Source organism: Canis lupus, chromosome 31 (assembly GCF_003254725.2).
Source record: "Canis lupus dingo isolate Sandy chromosome 31, ASM325472v2, whole genome shotgun sequence".
Taxonomy (NCBI): Eukaryota; Metazoa; Chordata; class Mammalia; order Carnivora; family Canidae; genus Canis; species Canis lupus.
Window position 1 is genome coordinate 18,963,833 of NC_064273.1, and position 14,093 is coordinate 18,977,925.

Consider the following 14,093-nt stretch of genomic DNA (forward strand, 5'->3'; position numbering starts at 1 on the left):
TCATTTTAAGAGTAGAGTTCTTGTGAGAATACAAAGGCCCCTGAGGAGTTGTGCCTACGAATCTCTTAGACCTCCCCAATTTGCCTGAACTCTCTTCTTACTGTATTGCTTATTTTTTATTAAATCCTTATGTGAGCTCTCATAAATGTTGTGGATTCTTTCAAGTATATGAACCTGAGAAACCATTACACCTATAGTACAAAATGAAAAATTAAACTTAATTTTACACCTTGGAAATAGTACTACTAAGCATGTGACCTAATATCGATTATATCAATAAGCTCATCAAGCAAACTTTGCAAAGACTTGATCAGATGCATAAAATCAATATTCAATAAATTCTGTTATGATCAAAATGTTTTTATTTTTAAAGATGAAAAGTTCTAATTAACCTTGGTATTAATGTCCAAAATGGACCAGCATATCTAGGAAATTTCATAGCCATCAAATTCATTGAAAGAAAATCAAAATTTCATTATCACAGTATTAAATTACATACCTAAAAATAAAAAGCTTAAAAATCATAAAACTGAAGGAAATTTGAAACAAAGTCTTGAATAATTTTATTATCACTGCTATTTTGCTGACTCATATTTTTAACAGTGGCTAAAGAGCATAGGTAGAATTCAGCTATTTTTTTAAAGTTTCTTAATTAGAATTTGTTTTCTAAGATTACCCAAAGCAGCTCTATGTGAAATAGAAAGTAATTAAGGGATTTCTTACTACTCCTGCCCATAGGAGATGAAAGCATCAAAAAATTAATTGAATAATAAATATCACAACAGGGAAACAACATTATTTGAATATCACCATCCTCCTGGCTGGAGTCCCAGAAGCAAGTGAGCTCATGGTTTGTCAAAGACTGGAAAATAAGTCATATGTTCTATTTAATTCTCCATGTAAAGAATATATACTTTTTCTAAAATTCCAGTGATAAAATTTAACATAATCTGAAGTCCTATAAGTAAGGTGAAAACAAAATAACAAGATTTGTATTTATACACCATTGCTTGAATAAAAAATGTTGTGTAAGATGTTTGGAATAATGGCTCTTTTAATAACACATATTGCATACGTTTTCATAAAACCATATTATGATATTTGTTCCTATTGCTTCATCAGCCCATCACCATTATTCTTTCTTTGCTCTCAAAAGAATGAGAATGTTCTATAGATCTTATAAAAGGCATACTGTTGTTCAATATTTTCATCAGTAAAATGGATGGATCATTATCATACTAATATAGTTTGCAGATACCTTTTTTTTTTTTTTTTTTGAAAACAAGGACTTGAAATATCTGCTTCAAGGTGAGGGTTAGAAATCAATTAGAATTGAATAAGCAAGTACCTGAGACATAAGTCATCAGATAGAAGTTAGTATTAATATTTGGAGCATTATCACAGGACATGGGGAAGATTGAGTGAGTTTCTCTCTTTAGGAAAGAAGTGTCTTCTTGTGATAAGCACTGGGTCCTGTATGTAAGTGCTGAATCGCTAAATTCTACTCCTGAAACCAATATTACACTATATGTTAACTAACTAGAATTTAAATAAAAAACTTGAAGAAAAAAAAGGAAAGTGGCTTTAATAACTTCAGAAGAAGAGAAACCGTTGCAGATACAGCTTAGACTTTATGGGATCTGGGTCCTGCCCATCTCTGTAAACCTGACTTTAGCCACTCTGTAATCTCACAATAATCTCAAGGGAACTAATTGTTTAGCCAGAAGAAGAGATCCTATTCTTCCAAAGAACTGTTATGACCACTTGTTTTCTTGTTGCCCTATTGTATTCACTCAGCCTTGATCATTCCATAAAGTAGCACTAAATTCATAGCTTCGTGTTCAATCAAACAAGATCTTATGCTATAGTTTAGTATTAGTACTTCCAAAATGTGTTCAGTGACTATCCTATTACCTTCTCCAGTGTGGTCAGATGTCCTTATCCAGTGTTCTAAAAACACACTTTAATGCTTACAATCATGGCATGAGCCAAATAGTTTTGGATTTACTTTTCTGTTTGTTGTTCTATCTTCTGATTGAAAATATCTTCCTTAAATGGGCATATTAATTTTACACACTTTTGTGTAGTGAATGTTCAGCATAATTTCTGGTATTAAGCAAGTGCCAATAATTATTTATTTTTGAAATCTTTAAATATTTTTACTGCTTTTATTTGAACACTTACAGGATTCATTTTATTTTTTCAGAACTTGGTCCCCAAATGTATATAATACATAAAGTACATTTTATATGATAGTATATGCTATATATATAGTACATTATATATTATGTTCTATGTTAGAAAATATATTTCTACACACATATATAGTTGTATATATGATGTATAAACTTTTTTTCTACATGTAGGACATAGATTTAATAATTTCTAAAATATTTATTCTAAATTCTGCTTACCTAAATAGCATTAAAACACTATTCTTACATGTTTTCAGCCACTGAATTACTTGCAGACTCTTCCAATGAAAAAATAAGAAATTATAGATTTTTTATATTTTTCTTACTACATATTATCTCCCTTTCCAATTGCTTCATTTTTTATTACAAGATTATGTTGCACCATAAATTATTATAGAGCAACCTATAAAATATATGAAAGTGTGAAAACTTTAACAAAATCTTATAAATGACACAATAACAAATTTCATTAATAATTTTTACCACCTAGGGATGCCTGGGTGGCTCAGTGGTTGAGTGTCTACCTTTGACTCAGGACATGATCCCCGGGTCCCAGGATCGAGTCCTCCATCAGGCTCCCTGTGACCTGTTCTATAGAGTCTTGACAACAATCTAAGACTAAAAGATCACATCAAAAGTAAATTTGAGTGATGTACATTTGCAGATCACTTTGCCAAAATGTAGAACCTAAAGAAATTTGTTCATTCCCTTAGGGCCCTACCAAACTGACAAGAACACTACCAGTAGTAAATACAAACACTCTAAGCAGAATAATCTCCCCTTGACATCACTTTGTTCTCCATTTTGATAGTGGATTTCCCTTGGGATTGGTATATTACTATGAGTTAAAATTCTGACAGCTAGATATTTATGAAGGATCCCCAAAGCAATGCTACTCCAGTACAGAGATATCTACATTTTTATATCAGAAACATACTACCCTAGCAAAAAAAGAAATGGCTCAGACCAACTCCTAGGCCCAATAAGTCCCATCACACTCAGTGAATAGAAAGCCACATTATGCTTCCTGAAGCACATCTCTTGGGGAAATTTTAACTGATTAGTAAATTAAATTACTATCTCCAGTGATCATTTTGGGAAACCCAAATATTGCAATTTTATATCAATGAAGCACCAGCTAACCAAGATAGAAACCCCTAAATAAATATGTTCTCTTATCTATTTAATACTTGTGACCAAAGTTATCTACTAACGAATGATACAGTATCATGGAAATAGTAGTTGCACAAATCATAATTTTGTCAGGCAAAATCATTGTCAAGATTTTGATTAACTCTTGTGTGTTTTTATGGTTGTTAGAACTGATACAAATTCAAAACATAACAACAAATACAAGTGTGCTGGCCATATGTCATGGGAGTATATGCAAAGACATCTTGTTGTTAACTTGATACATAAGGCTGCAAAAGGCACTGTAAAAACCATACTAGAACACATTTAAATGTGAGAAGCAGTTACATAAGGAACATCTAGAGCCTGAAAGATTACTGTGAGATGTAACACATTTTTTAGCTTAGGATAAGTGTCAAGAGTTTTTCTTTAATCATTCATCTTTCTAATTTATATTAATACTTTACAAAAAATAATACTACTATCTATAACTGGTTTGTAAAAACCAGACAAACCAAAATACAAGATTTTGCATTTTTCTGAAAAAGAATAAGCACAAACCAATTGTTCATAATATACTTATATTAACCGAACAATCCAAAGTTTAGGCAAAATTAATCATAGATTTGTGGTCTTAAAAGAAATGTCAGAGGGCATTCAGTACAACATATATTTAGTGTAAAAAGAATTGCCTGTGCTGAATAACTGAAAGCATTTTCTCACGAGTTGACATATCTCAAATTGGTGATTTTTCTCATTATTGCAAAACTGTTCCTACCTTCAATGGAAAACTGAGCTGACCACTTCATGCCCTTGATTCTACTAATGCTCCCAAACCAGGAGACATGCACCTCTCCCATGTGGCAGTTCTTTAAATATAGGAAGATTTCTGTTGTAAGTTACCGTGAGAGGACATGACTTCAGATTTACTCCAGAGCAGGAGGAGTCAGAGGCTCCTCACCCTCTTCTGGGTCCTTGGAATATATATTCAGCATACTATTCCCACACTAGCAACTGTTCCAAGAACATAGCCTTGAGAGAGTAAGGTGTGCATGTGTGTGTGTGTGTGTGTGTGTGTGTGTGTGTGTTTTAAAGATTACATTTATTTATTTGACAGAGAGAGCAGTAGGTAGAGCAGCAGCCAGAGGGAGAAGGATAAGCAGTCTCCCCTTGGAGCAGGGAGCTCCATATGGGGCTCAATCCCAGGACCCTGGGATCATGACCTGAGCCGAAGGCAGATGCTTAACTGACTGAGCCACCCTGGTGCTCTGAGAGTAAGGTGTTTAAGATTATCTGGGCTGAATATATGACTTACCTCGATTAAACCTTCTATATAAACTTTTGCGATCCTGGAGGGCAGCTGAGGAGAGGTCCTCTTGTAGCCAAAAAACCCCAAAACTCTTATGTAAGTCTTATTTCTTATCTAAACTGTCATCTTATGATTCTGGAGTGATCTACTCCTTTCTTCTGTTTCTCCTTGCCTTTCAGGTTTCATGTGCATCTCCTAAGGTTGTGAACCATATATTTCATTTAAAGATCATAGTTTTCAATATTTTTTCCAATGTTGCAGGTAGCTTCATTTCACTAAATCTAATACAAAGGGCTTTAGACTTCTAATCTCCTGAATATGTTTATCTGACAACATCTGATTTTGCAAATTAGCTTCATAAATAAACACATAGTCAAGATGTGATATCAGAAGTGGAGCTTCAATTTTTCTGAATCCTACCCTTTTTTTGCAACCTAGGCCACAGTGACTTTATGACCACTGCTATATTTGTAGAATGATGTAGATTTCAGTGAATTAAAACCCTTCATAGCCAGTCCTATATAGGTCATTTATTTTTTACTGAAATATGGTACCTAATCTTGGTCTATACTAAATTGTTATCCCGTTTCTTAGCACCATTATCTTTGTCATCGAAACTCTATTTAAATCATTGTTCTGATTTTTTATTTTATAGAAAGTTACTTAGCATAAACAATTATTATATTTGATTCTATCATTCCATCATTAAAAAAACAAAACAAAACAAAAACGTTTGAATTAAGCACTGCCTGTTAAAAATTCCTCTTCACTCTATTTATACTCAGAGAAAAATCTTTAAAAAAGAAATATAGATAATATAAGCAGCCATCTTTACCTCTGGAAGTTTCATTTTTATTTATGTTTTATTGCACCTAATATTAAACAATCTCTGAATTAGTAAAATTGCCATCCACTTCTTGCTTAATTTTTGAAATTTTCTGATAAGATTGTTTTCACTCTCATGATTAACAATATGCATTCTAATAATAGTTTAACTTGATAGATTTCTTGAGGCTCTTGGGTGGCTCAGTTGCTTTTAAGCATCCAACTCTTGCTTTTAGCGGGGGTCATGATCTCAGATTCTGGAAATTGAGCCCCACATTTGGCTCCATGTTCAGCATGACATCTGCTTGAGGTTCTCTCTCTCTGCTCCTCACTGCCTTGCCCTCTTGCTCTCAAAATAAAACAAAAACTTAATAGATTTCTTGACTGAAAACTGGTCAAACAACTTATTACACATTAGAAAGATTGAAAACAAGCAAATAAACAAACAGAAACCATTCTCATTCTCCATCCAATTACTTCCTTGGATGCTTTTTCCTATAATAGATGCTTAAGAAATGTTTTCTGATTATTTATTGCTGTATTTAATATATTATTCACTTAGGTCTCTTAAGGTTGGTTTGAAAATGGGTGGTATTAGGAATGACACATGCACAATATAGACTTAGTGACCCTCCAACTGTATACAGTGGATAATTAAATATACTGCATATAATAAAGGCTGAAACTAATACTTCTGATGAGTAATTATAATTTCCCCAACATTATATACAAATGCCATCTTAAGGAAGACAGCTGGGGATCCCTGGGAGGCTCAGCAGTTTGGCGCCTGCCTTCGGTCCAGGGCATGATCTTGGAGTCCTGGGATCGAGTCCCTTATCCAGGTCCCCGCATGGAGCCTGCTTCTCCGCTGTGTCTCTGTTTCTCTCTCTCTCTTTGTGTCTCTCATGAATAAATAAACAAAATCTTTAATAAAAAGAATAGTTTAAGGAAGACAGCTGGGAAATTGTGTTAGTTTTAGAGATTTTTTTATGGTTATTATTTTTGCTATTACAAAGAAAATATAATATTTTGTTATTAAATGTTTCAAATAAAAATTAATGTAGAGACATTTTCTGCTTACCTTCTAGAGATTTTGCATTACTGATAAAAGAGAATAAATATTTGGGAAAATTCATTATTCCAACAACAATGAAGTCACAAAATGGGATTTGGGGGTTATTTTTTAGGATAAGAAGCACCTCCATATGTTGTGAGCAAATGAAAGGACAGCTCTCAGGACTGGTTCTTAGATCAGTTTTTCTCTAATCATACTCTCTTAAAATAGGTCATTCTCACAAACGAGACCCATGTTGGTTATCTGTCATGTAAACAGAAGGGTCGAGAAGTGCAGACATTAATTGAAAAAAAAATATCCATGCCTTCCTCCCTGAGATATATTTATATGTTGTCACTTTCCTAGAATAGCAGTGTTAATCATCAGCTAGAGAAAATACTTACCTGCTAATTTCATAAGATATATTCAACCTAAACAGTGACTTAGAGTGCTATTTTTAAAACACTGTCATTTTTAGACATATTAATCATGTTTATTGATTGTAAGAAGTCAAGGTGCACTAGGGCAATTTAATGCACATCATTAAAATAGAACAAATTAGGTGATAGCCTACACATGCCAGACTCTGAGCATTATACTACAGCAACAGATCGGGGCATGGTCATGACAAAATGTAAGCATACTCAAAGGCAAAGCATAACATATTTGGAGTCAGAATCTGGCAAATGGTTTATTAATTATGCTCATGGGATAGCATAAGCTTAATAAATACAGAATGTATGTGGTTGTCTGCATACAAGTGTATATCACTGAGTTTATAAATTCAGCATAAAATCTTCTACTCCCAAACTGTATAAATTTAGAAGCTCAATCTGTTTATGTTACCTAGATTATGCAAATATGTATGTATATATACATGTATATATTTCATATTTTCTATTTATCTTTATTGTCACTGATTCCCAAGACCAAAGTTATTACATCCTTAGAAAAACTGAATAAAAGGGATATTTCTTCCCCAATACACACGGCACACTCCATGACAAAAGCTTCTTTTCTAAATTCTACTTTTCAATAATATACCAGCAGGAGTTTAGAAACTTCTTGGAATTGTAAACAGAAGTCATGATTTGGGCTATTCAACATAACCGACTCTCCTGCTGTAGGGCAGTGAAACATTTTTCCCAATGGCCTCAATGGTTAATATTTTAGGCTTTATGACATGAACAGTCTGTCATAACTACTCAATTCTGCTGTTAGTAGAAAAGCAGCCCCAGATAACACATAACATATTGCTGTAGCTGTGTTCCAATAAAATGCCATTTACAGAAACAGTGAAGGGTTGGGATGGAGATCCCCAGTATGCGGACCCTAGCTCTAGACTAAATCAAAACACATGAAGAATTCAAGCCATCATGCTTATATGGGATCATGGCCAAAGAAAGCCCAGACAAGGCTTTCTTTTAGAAAAAAAGTTTACAGTGATAAAATTTATGATAAAAGATAACCGTATGCACACTTATAACCTGATAGTGGTTTTGGCAGAAAGTTAATAGTTGTGGTCTGTATTAATAAATGCCATTTCATTTGCTTCAAAATGGCTGCCTCTCATCTCCCTTGCTCTCCAATTATGGAAAGGAAACCATAAGAATATTGAGGCACATTTATATAAGGCTAAACTCTGCATATACTTATAAATTGAATATATTTTACTTCTTAAATTTAAACATCATTTACACCAAGAAAATATTCATTTATTATCCCACCTAATTCTTTGATTAGCATGTATTTATATATATGTGGTTTTAAATAAGTACATATTTTCGCTATTTTTATTTCAATTTCCTAATTTTAATTCAAAATAATTGATATTCTTCTGAGATGAGGCACAATAATACATAACATTGAACTCCTGTTACTGAAACTTATAATCTTATATACTGAACTATTTTAATCTGCCTAACAATTATTTTGGGGAATCTTAAGTTTTCCTGATCTTGTTAGTTTATTTTCCATGACTATGCAAGGATGAGATGCCCAAATCTTCATGATGAGCACTCTTGGCTCCAAATCATCTTATCATATCATTCTTTGCAGGATCCAAAATTATCGAAAATAAAACCCTACTAAATTTTTTATTGGGACAATGAAACTATCCACTGCTAGCTATTTTATTCATAACTTATTTTCCATTTCCATATATTTTCTACAATTTATTTGATTAGCAACCAAATTTATTCTGAATTTGAATGAATTTTATACCATAAATGTCAGAATTATTTGTTATATCTACTGATAATATTTCCTGGCTTCTCAAACCTTAATTTTTAGTTTGTAGGATTTTATTGTAATTTCTGTGCTATTAAATCTGAGATATGGGTGTGATACAAAAGATTAATAACTACATATCTATTCTTTATCAAAATATTCTGCACTTTGCTTAATGTTATACCTGTTAATTTTACTACTTGTACACTATGCACCTTTTATTTTAAAATTCATTAATTATAAGAGTGGTTTTCTAGTATATAAAATAGTATTAAAAATAGAATTCTACAACCTATTATAGCAAAGTGGTAAAGATTGTGAGTTCTTTAATTATATTGCCTAGGTTTGTAACCACTCCAAAATTCAGTAGCATATGACCTTGTGAAACTTACTAAACTTCATGACTGAGATTCAACCCCACTAAATGGAAAACACAACGTAACTATTTCATGGGATTATGTGAAATTTAATTATGTTAATACTAAACACATAGCCTAATACCTGGCTTATAGTAAATATCACTTAAAACATCTATCATGTGCATCACTTAAGTCAATAAGTCCTATAGTAGTGATATTATAGCAAAATATAAAAGCTTAAGTAGAATTTCCAATTTGAAAGAGAAATTAAATATTAAGCGTTATATTTTAATATTGATTATTTTACTGAACTATACTTTCTACTATAGCAGTTTTAAAAGAAAGTATCTTTGAAGGTACATTTCTCATTTCATAAAATACATGTTTGCATTATTATAATCTGGTTACAGGATAAATATAGACCAAAATATTACAGATACATGTATTTATCAGGAGTTAACCAGACAACCTCAATAAAATGAATTGATAAACTAAAGGTTAAACTGATTGAAATTTATCATCTAAAATACAATAGAGCACCAATGGCAAACATGGATAACTCAAAAGAAAACTGCTTATATAAATTTGCTTGTGTGTAGTAGGAAATTTTCCACATCATGTTGCTGACACTCTTCTTAGAATATTAATAATACAGAATTTGTTTTCTCTTTAATGCAAGATTTAGTAACTTAAAAACAATAAGAAGTAGTATATTATATTTTTGCATGAAAATATGTCTATAAGATTAAAGCATTGGGTAGTATAAATAGTATTTCCAAATTGAATAACACCTATCTACTCCTGGTGAGCTTCAAGGCACATGTGCAATCCTTCTTGCCATTTTTCCTGTCCCATGGAACAGGTTGGAAGTTCTATGGCACTTCCATGACACTGGGGGAGATTTATAAGAAAACCATTACTTGAGTTTTGTGATAGTGATTTTAAAACATTTGGTTTGTAAAATACCTGGGGCACTTATTTCAAAAAAGAAAAATGCTGACAATCCAAGTGATTACAAAGCAGGATTCCTTGAATCATGGTTGAGAAAAACAAGACAGGAAATATAAGGGAAAAATAATAAAGATCATTTAGGTTTGTGTTTTGGTGAGTCTTATAAAAGAACAACGTGTCTATGATCTTAACCAAAATATCATAACCAATATGCTGATTTGATCCTTTGGTCCAATTTTCATTCATAAATGGATTTACTTAAATCAGCAAGCCATATCTAATTGAATTATATGGAATATGATCATATTTCAATATCCAAACTAGTTAAACAATATGCGAAATTTCGGTAGAACAAGATAGAGTCAGTCTCTTGCTTTTACCCTTCAATTTTCATTGATGTTACCCAGAAGATGAATCATATTTATAAAGCAACCATTACATAATATACATTATCCCAGAAAATACAAGGTTCATATAATCCAAGTTTCAAGTCTGACAGAATTCCTTCTACCTACAATCCATCTTTTCTTTTCGGTTTTCAGTTATTTAGTACCCACCTTCCTCCCCACAAAAATAATTTCTCCACACACAAAGGCTTATGCATATTATTTATAGGTCCATTTAAATTTACTTTTAATGAGTTTGGTTTTATTAATTGATATCCTTATATACTTATCTGGAAATATAAAATCTTATTTAGTAGATACTGTATTAGAAAACATAGGTTATTGTCCTGCTTCCATTGTTAGACAACTCTCTCAAACTTGATAAATTTTAGTTTCCTCATCTCTAAATTTTAAAGAGTGGGTCATATTTACAGACTCCTTTTTATCTCTCAAATCCTATGTAATTCTCCATCAACTTTCTGCCTTAAGATCACTGCATGTAAGATATATTTTGGGGCAGCCCGGGTGGCTCAGCGGTTTAGCGCCACCTTCAGCCCAGGGCCTGATACTGGTGTCCCGGGATGGAGTCCCACGTCGGGCTCCCTGCATGGAGCCTGCTTCTCCCTCTGCCTGTGTCTCTGCCTCTCTCTCTCTCCTCTCTGTGTATTCTCATGAATAAATAAATAAAGTCTTTTAAAAAATAGATAATATTTTGAATCTGAAGAATGATTTGAAGTCTTGTCTCCAACACTTACTATCTGTGGGGTTTTATATAAAAAAATTAATGATTCATGCACCTGTAAAAGTGGAGTAATATGATTTATTATTTTGGATATGAATATAGTAGTAGGGTTATATAACCAATAGCCTGGTGAAGCCTGACAGTATCTATGCTACAGGTAGATATTACCTAGATAATATTGTATTTGGAGTAAATTTTTTATGTTTTTTATGTTTCTCTATGCTTGCATGACCCAGAGATCCCTCTTAGTATACGGAATTTTACTCACAATATCTAAATTTCATATGGGGAATATAGAAACAGAAAAAAACATTAATTAATTTGTAAATAGAAATCATAATCAGAAGCCATTTCATACGATTATTTCAATGTTTTGTTAACATCCAGTGACTTGGTAACTCGATTGATAGATAGATTTGATTAAGACTAAAAAGATTTTGAGTTATCTCATATGATGATTTCAGATTATTTGTGTTTTATTACTCCAAATTTCTTTAGTAAGAATTCCTCTAGCAACAAAAGTTTATTGAACTTTACGATATTTTAAGTTTGCAAGGAAATTGGAACAGGATCATGCATTTGATGGGATTCTATTTCCCCACAATAATACTGTGATGTTCATAAAGATCTTTACCCACTTTTTTCACCCGAAATTATTTTATCTTCTCTGAACATGTTTTTCCTTGCCCCCTTTTTTATGTGCTTTAAATTTTTTTTCGTCAATATACTTCATTCCAACATACACCAACAAGGCAAGTTTAACAAGAAAAAAATTATACATTTGCCATTTATTGTATAGACTGGTGCATTTATGATCAAACTTTTTCTTCTACCATAAGCTGATGGCAATATTTTCAAATATCTGGTGGAAAAGCTTATTGTCCTTTTGCATGGACAAGAAACACTACATAGAATTGTTATGAGACAAATAAAATGAGATAATGCAAATGATATTGTTTTATAGACTACAAAGTGCATTGAAAATAAGATCTATTACCATAACTGTATGCCAGAACCAAAGAAAGTTCTGAGTTTGTATTATGTTTGTCAAGCAAGTTGGAACCAATTACTCTACTCATTGTTGGGTTAGTGTGATTGCTACTGCAAAAACGGTAATGAAAATCATGGCATCCTAATTCAGAATATATAGCTTCTTATTATCTGAGTGAAGTGGATGTAAACTATATGTAATAAAAATACATATTATCTGACACAACAAAACTAAAACTTTCTAAAAGTCAAACTTTAAAATATCAATTAGCAATGTTTGCAATACAAAGGTACATTTGGTATAATGTAGTGCACTGTTGTATTTTAGCTTCATATCCACACAATTAGACTAATTAAATATTTTTACTTTGTTACTTTTGATTAAAAAATAATATCCAATCAACTGCATATTCAGAAAATTAAAAAAAAAAGATCTAGGAAGATAAGAAGGAATGAATGCTTAGAGAAATTAGTTTGGATGAATTAAGTTATCCCCTTCCTAAAAACCCTTCAGTAAGAAGCCATTGCCACAAGAAAATGTTAAAAAAGAAAAAAAAGAAAAGAAATGTAAAAACAAAACCAAAACTTGATTCTTTGACATGTAACAATTACAGAAACTACTTATATAGTGTTGCTTTTAAAATGGTAAGCAAAGCACACACACACACACACATTTTTTAATCCTGATAGAAACAAGGTAAATTCTATTATACTTATTTTACATACAGGAAAACTAAAGCACAGAAAGATAAAGTAATTTGCTCTTGAACAGAACCAATATTTGAATCTAGAGAATTTGGTTGTATGGTTCATGATTTTAAATACCATATGATGGTGGTTTTCAGAATATTTATAACAAGACCCTTTAAAATTAGTAGCTACCTTTCTTTCTTTGAAGTCTCCATCAAAACAACTGCTTGAACCTCATTGGCTTCTCTTGCTATTTAAATATAAGGTCTTTGAAAACAAGAGGGACATTATTTTTGAATCTTCATATTCCAAGTGCCTAATGGTACTGGCACATAATTGGTTTTAAACAAATGTTTGCCAAGAGGATGGATTCTCCTGCCAAATTGGTATGTTTTTATGACATTCCCAACCTCCTCTTATTATGTCTTTCTGGTTATTTTCAAAGGGTTGATTCAAACTTCCTTGCCAAACTCGTTATTACTCAATATGTCATGAAGTCTCACATAGAATTGATCATGTCCTCAGTATTCTCCAGAATTCTGTATATATTTCTAAAATAGTACTTCTACATTGTATTGTTTTTTATTTGTGCACATCTTTTTCCCTATCAAGTTTCTTCAAAGTAGATATATCATTCATTGTTGTACAATCAGTCCCTAATAAAGTGCTTAAAATTAAATAGTTGCTACCACTTAAAGAGTTCTGCAGCTTAAAAGACAGTAGATTTCTCGATTTTATTTGTCTTCAATTGTAAGAGACATAATCTAATACTGGTCTGGCTCATATTCTATGTATTAAAAAATTAAATCCATCTTAAGATTCATAATTATTTCTAATATGTAAATAATATAAACAAAGGGATAATCTATGAATCCAGGAAAGAGAGTAAATTCTGAAATAAGCTATATGCCATAATGATTTTGGCAGTGTGATTGAGTAGCAGAAATGGGTTTTAAAAATCAGAATTGTGATAGGACCTCACCCTGCTATTTGCAGATTATGCCCTTGGTCAAGTCACCATATTGCTTAGACTTAGTTCTGCATTTTGTAGATAACTGTGCATATTTATAAGGTTGTTTTAAGGGTGAAATGAAATATATGTGAAAGAGCCTGTAAAATGTCAGTGTAGTATGTAAGTTTGTCTAAAACTATGTAAAATATAAGATCCTTAGCTGCCACAGTCTCAATGCATACATTAAAATTGTGATTTTAAATATTTTTTGCTGTGAACT